The sequence below is a fragment of the Sorex araneus genome, chromosome 6, assembly GCF_027595985.1.
Source record: "Sorex araneus isolate mSorAra2 chromosome 6, mSorAra2.pri, whole genome shotgun sequence".
NCBI classification, from domain to species: domain Eukaryota; kingdom Metazoa; phylum Chordata; class Mammalia; order Eulipotyphla; family Soricidae; genus Sorex; species Sorex araneus.
In genome coordinates, this window is record NC_073307.1 from 74,597,138 (window position 1) to 74,603,884 (window position 6,747).

The 6,747-nt window shown below is 50.9% G+C and overlaps 1 protein-coding gene across 2 annotated transcripts in view; it reads right to left on the reverse strand.

Moving 5' to 3' along the window:
- ZNF18 (zinc finger protein 18) overlaps nucleotides 1-6,431 on the reverse strand; it is a 45,788-nt gene extending 39,357 nt beyond the window's left edge. Inside the window, exon 1 of one of the 2 annotated variants that reach the window (XM_055141703.1) lies at nucleotides 5,960-6,431. The gene's annotated coding sequence lies outside the window, so the exon portion shown is untranslated. Of the gene's footprint in view, nucleotides 1-5,328; nucleotides 5,626-5,959 lie in introns of those variants that run through there. The other variant, XM_055141704.1, reaches the window with a different exon arrangement.
- Between the last annotated feature and the right edge of the window lie 316 nt (nucleotides 6,432-6,747).

Sequence of the window (6,747 nt, forward strand, 5' to 3'; positions counted from 1 at the left end):
AGGGGAAGGAGGAGTCAAACTCGGGTCGGCCGCGTGAAAGCGAACGCCTTACCGCTGTGCTATATATATATATATGTTTGGTTTTGTTTGGGGGCCACACCAGTGGTGCTCAAGACTTCCTCCTACTGGCGCTCAGGGGACCAGAGAGAATGCTGGGGCTCAAAGTCAGGTCAGCTGCGTGCAAGGCAAGTATCCTGCTCACTTCAGTATTGCTCCAATCCCATGTGTGTGTGTGCCTCTGTGTGTGTGTGTGTGTGTGTGTGTGTGTGTGTGTGTGTGTGCACGTGCACGTATGTATTCTTAATGAAAGAGGAGGAATTTTCCAACAAGAAACAGAAACTTAAAAAAGAAGCAAATCTAGTCCCTGAGTGTCACCAGGAGTGACCACGTCCCCGCCCCCGCCAGCAGCAAGCAGGCTACCAGGAGCAGCAAGTGCTGCCAGCACAACAAAGAACACAAACCCATACTCCAGAAAAAGCATAAAGTCAGAATGTGCCACCCAGCAGAAAATTATACAAATCATGAACATATTTGGGGAGCCAGGGAGATGGCTCAGAGTTTAAGCACCTGGCCTGCATGTGGGACCCCAGGCCCGACTCCAACACTGCATTCCCTGGGCAGCCAAGCACACGCTGAGACCGCCCCAAGCACCACTGATAGTGCCAAAATTAATTAGACATTTTTCAGATAAATAAACTAGAAGAATTTGTCACCAGTTACTTGCACAAGAAATGCTAAGACATTATTCCTGTTTAAGGCAAACTCAGATCTAAATAAAGATCTCGAGAAATTAAAAATGATGGATTTATATTTTATTTAAAATACACAATTGGTTTCTTCTAACTTCCTTAAAGTCACCTGACTGGCCCTAAGAGCTGGCCGACAGAAGTGAACTTGCAGAGATGGGGAAGGGGCTGTAGGAAAGGACCTCCAGACACAGGGGCAGCTGCCACACTGGCGCTGGGTGCGGTATGGAAGCACGGTACGTCTGAGACAATCACAGTGCCTAAAGAAATGCTGGAAGGAAAACAACAGCCAACCGACTGTTAGGAAAAAATTAAGTAGAACTTAAGTAAAAGGTAGGGGCATGGACATGGCTCAAATGAGTGGGGCACACGTCAGGCCCAGACCTTATCTCAAACCCCATGCCAAGCCCCCACGGGCTGAGCCTGGGGACACCAGGCCCACAACACCAGCTTCAGTATCACTGGCGTGGCCCGGCTGGGGAAAAATAGGCTAAAATTTTTTAAAGACATGAAAGGGATAAATAAAATGAATTCACCACACACAGTTATTTTGCTCTGAAAATTGGATGAGGGAAAATAGATGGATTCATTAGCGGAATTTTGATCTATGAATTTGAAAAGAATATTTGTCACTGACTTGTGCAAGTGCTCACTGTGTGATTAAGACAGCCACTGGCTCCAAGGAGCTACATGTAGCCTCACTGAGCTCTGGAAAGCTGACTTCTGAACTGTGCATGCACGGAGTAAGAGATGCAAAACAGATTTCAAAATCAGTACATAAAGAATGCAAAAGAGCTCAGTAATGCACACACTGGTCACATGTAAAACATAACATTCTATCTACAGCACTAAATGAAACTATTTTTAAGAAAATGAAATTAGGGGCTGAGAGATGGCACGATCTTTGCCTTGTATGTGTAAAGCCCGGCCCAGTCCCCAGTACCCCACGTGGGCTCCTGAGCACCGCCAGGAGTGCTCCCGAGTGCAGAGTCAATCATAATAAGCCCTGCACACCACCAGGTAAGCTCAAAAGAACAAACAAAAAAAGTGGAATGAATCTATTATTATATTTATGAACTGATAATTAAGAAGTGGGAAGTGGGGGGCTGGAGCGATAGCACAGCGGGAAGGGTATTTGCCTTGCACGCGGCCAACCCGGGTTCGATTCCCAGCATCCCATATGGTCCCCCCAAGCACCGCCAGGAGTAATTCCTTGTGCAAAGCCAGGAGTAACCCCTGTGCATCACCGGGTGTGACCCAAAAGCCAAAAAAAAAAAAAAAAGCGGGAAGTTAGTGGCAGTGTCAGGCAACAACAGGGCAGTGTGAATGTGTATAGAGACAGGCAACAGGGTGTGTAAAATGGTACTTAAAAGCATTAAAACAAAAACATTAGAGTTGACTGAATAATTTCAGGATGAATACTGCTGGCTACAAAGACAGTATACCAAGAGGAATACATTTTAACATCAAAAAGGGGCTGGAGCAATAGCACAGTAGGTAGGCATTTGTCCTGCAGGCAGCCAACCTGGGTGCATTCCTCAACATCCCACAGGGTTTCCTGAGTGCAGAGCCAGGAGTAATCCCTGCTGAGTGTGGCCCAAAACTAAAAAAATTTAAAAATTAAAACACTAAAAGCCAATAAAGAAGTACTAAAATAAAATTTTTTAAAAGACCCTCTCAGTATCTCAAAATGTGACAAGAAAGTAGCAAGAGAAGAACAAAAAGACTGATCAAATGGAGAGAAAGAGAACAAAATGGGGGGAGAAAGACCCCATTTTTTTGTATTCTAATATAGTGTCAGACATCTGCACTTATATGTTCATCACAGCACTATTTACAATAGCCAGAATCTGGAAAAAACCCAAGTGCCCTGGAACAGATGACTGGCTGAAGAAACTTTGGTACATCTATACAATGGAATACTATGCAGCTGTTAGAAAAGAATGAGGTCATGAACTTTGCATATAAGTGGATAAGCATGGAGAGTATCATGCTAAGTGAAATGAGTCAGAAAGAGAGAGACAGGCATAGAAAGATTGCACTCATCTGTGGAATATAGAATAACAGAGTAGGAGACTAACACCCAAGAATAATAGAAATAGGTACCAGGAGGTTGACTCCATGGCTTGGAAGCTGGCCTCACATTCTGGAGAGAGGGCAACTAAGATAGAGAAGGGATCACCAAGTAAAATGTGGTTGGAGGCCACTCCGGGCAAGGGTGTGCTGAATGTAGACTAGAGACTGAACACAATGGCCACTCAACACCCCTATTGCAAACCACAACACCTAATTAGAGAGAGAGAACAGAAGGTAATGCCCTGCCACAGTGGCAGGGTGGGGTGGGGGGAGATAGGATGGGGGTGGGTGGGAGGGATGATGGGTTTATTTGTGGTGGAGAATGGGCACTGGTGAAGGGATGGGTTCTCAAACTTTGTATGAGGGAAACATGAGCACGAAAATGTATAAATCTGTAACTGTGCCCTCATGGTGATTCACTAATTAAAAAATAAATACATTCAAAATAAATAAATAAATAAAATAGTGTCAGATTTTATAAAGCAAGATGCAACCATATACTGCCTATGTAATAATGGCATAGTCTGGAAATAAAAATGATAAAGAAAAAACATATTCAATGCAAATAAGGCATTTGAAATCTGATATGGCTATATTAGTATCTGGCTAAGAGACTCCAAAACCAGAAGGAAAAAGAAAATATTACATAATCAAAATGTCATTTTACCAAAAAATATCATTAGTGTAGCTATATTAGGATTTAACAAAGTAGATTTCAAGAGAAATGAGGAATTATTATGAAATACAGACAGAATCATCTGAAACACAAAACAACCAAACGTATTACATTTATATGTGTGCAAACCTGTGTGTGCATGTGTCTCTGCCCTCCATGCAGACTGAGGGACACACTCCATCTGAGAAACAGGGCGGGGGACAGTGTCGCTAGGCATGCAGAGACGCTGCTCAGTCCCCGGGCCCTGCTGGCCCTCGGCCACCAAGCACTCAGCCAGAAGGAAGGCCTGGGCACTGCAGTGTGTGCCCCCAACAAACAAGTATTAATTAAGGGACACACGTGGGTTATATCAGCCATCTGAATACCTTCCTCTCAGTAACTGGACAGGACAAGTGGTCCCCAAAACACCAGTGGCCAAAGAGACGGCTGAGTGCTAGAGCTAGGCCCTGCGCTCCATCCTGTGAAACAAACACGAGGCCACCAGGACGGCCGGGACGGGCCCCAGGGCCTGCACATCCCGGGAAAACCCCCACCGAAGAGCTGCCAAGCATACAGAAAATGCCACTACCAGCCAAGGCCTCCCTTGAACTGCAACCGCGCTGTGGGGAGAGCGGACACACCCGCAGGGCCCAGCCAGGCTCAGCCACTCGGGAGACACGGAGCACAGGAGAGCCCAGCGCCAACCCGGGCCCGCAGTCCCCAGGGGACCCCCAGGAGTGAGCCCCAAGATCAGCCAGGGGCTAGCCCCACAGCTCCGTGAAGTGTGGTCCCAAATCAAAGTTGGAAAAGACAACAAAGCAGAATACACACTGATTTCAAGAGCGTTGGCAAGAGCCAGAACAATCGTGTGCATTACTACGTTTCAAATGCCTAAGTTTTCTGACTGCAGTGCCATTAAATCAATTGACAGTGTATCTAGGAAATTCCAATCTAGTAAAATATTTTTAAAAATATTCTTGGGGCACTGACGAGACTGTGCAGGGGGCAGGGCACCTGCCTCGTATACGACCAGCCCTGGGTCACTCACTCCCCAGCACCTGCCTCTGAGCACAGAGGCAGGAGTAAGCCCTGAGCACTGTCAAGTATGACCCCAAAACAAAAGGGGGGAAAAAGCCATTTGGGCAGGAGCGAGAGCTCCGTGGGCTGGGGTACATGCTCAGCGCGGCAGAAGCACGGGCTCCCTGCACAGCACAAAGGGTACCGCAGACAAATAAAACACTCTGAAATCCACAGCTAAAAAAAAAAAAAAAAATGAAAATATTTTTTATGGAATGATAAAAGCACTTTTCACACACACAAAAACCATATAAAAATATGCATAAAACAGAAAAAAGCACTGCTTCGAGGTAAATGAACAGCTTCAAGTGTTTAAATTCTTAATATATATTCAAACATATACACCGGTATCCTTTATGTTCTAAATATATTTAACTTGATTTCAAGTAACAAGTTTTGATAGCGAGATATATATTAATAGACTTATTCAAATGTATTTGGTTTCCTGAAATGAAAAGGATATTTAGGAAAAATAGATCTTATAAAATATTCAAAACTTAAACTATACTTTCACATAGTAATAAAAATACAATACTCAAAATTAAATTACTATAAAGTAATTTAAAATAAAGGGGGTTTGTGGGTTTCTATCCCAATGACTTCATGAAAATCTGCTCCTGTTATCAAAAGAATTAAGATTATAAACTTATAGTTTGTGTGCTTTTTTTACTAAAGCAAGTTTTATTTTAAATCATACATGCAGGCAGGTACACATGCACACGCACTGTGGCTTACTGAACATCTGTAACTGGCAAAAACCTTTCCTAAATCTACCTTTAGTTACGCTCCTGAGTCCTGTGTCTCTGCCGTCTTCAGACCAACTTAAGCTAAAACAAAAGGCTGCTCTGCGGCCAAGGGTCACGTCTCCGGATCTCCAGACCCGAGCACTCTCCAGCGAGCACTCTCCAGCGCTCCTGTCTACCACCCGCAAGTCCCCGCCGAAAGTCCTACCAGGTGCGTCTCGCCACAGCGGCCCCCGGCCCCAGTGTCCCACCCGCCGGCCGCGCCTCCGTCCGGGCGGCGCCCCCCTAGCTGCGGCCCCGCACCCGGGACGGCCCGACCCGCCCGCGGCCCTCCCGCACCCGGGACAGCCCGACCTCGCACTGAACGCTCACTGCAGCCCGGACGGCGCCTGCTCCAGCACCCGGGCCGGCGGGCAGACCCCGTGCCCGGCCCCCTGGGGCCCCCGGCCGGCGGGCAGACCCCGTGCCCGGCCCGGTCCCTGAGCTCGGGGGCAGCGCGGCCCGCAAGCTCCGGCCCGGCGTCGAGGAGGGCCACGCGCACGCAGCCGCCACGCCCAGGCCAGAGCCCGCCGGCCCGGCCCCGCCACCTGAGCCCGGCCCAGCCCCCGCCCAGCCCGCGCTGACCGACGCGGGCCCGGACCGGCACTGCCGCGGGCGCTCACCTGGCCAGCTCCGCTCCGCGCTTCCGGAAGCAGGGCCGCGCGCGCGGGGCGGGGCGGGGTGACGGGCCGGGGCGGGGCCGGAACTCAGGCGAAGGCTCTTATTGGCCGCGTGCTCCTGGGCGGGGCCGGCACGCGGGCGGAGGGTTCTATTGGCCGCGGCGCCCCCCGGGCGGGACGGAGTGACGGGCGGGGTGGGGGCGGGGCCGGCGGAGGCGGCGGCGGCTCTGGGCAGCGCCCGTGGTGCCAGGCACCTTATCCGACGGCCGCGGGCCGAGCCGCCGCCTCCTCCCGGCTCCGGCCAGGCCTCGGCAGCGCCCGCCGCGCCTTGTCTCTGGGCCCAGCCCCGTGCTGCGAGGCTACGGACGACCCCGTTACCACCGCGCCCCCGCTCAGCGGCGGTCGGCAGTGCGCCCTCCCCGGGTCCCGCTGCGCCTCTGCCCGCCCGGCTCCGGCCCGCCCCCGCGACACCCGGCCTGGGCCCCAGCCCCGCCCCCACGGACACAGCGCGCCCCCCCCCCCCCGCCTCCCTCCCTCCGCTCCCCACTCTCCCTTCCCCACTCTCCCTCCTCCCGCTCTCCCCACTCTCCCTCCTCCCTCCGCTCTCCCCACTCTCCCTCCTCCTTCCGCTCTCCCCACTCTTCCTCCTCCCTCCACTCTCCACACTCCCTCCTCCCTCCGCTCTCCCCACTCTCCCTCCTCCCTCCACTTCCCCACTCTCCCTCCTCCCTCCACTCTCCACACTCCCTCCTCCCTCCGCTCTCCCCACTCTCCCTCCTCCCTCCGCTCTC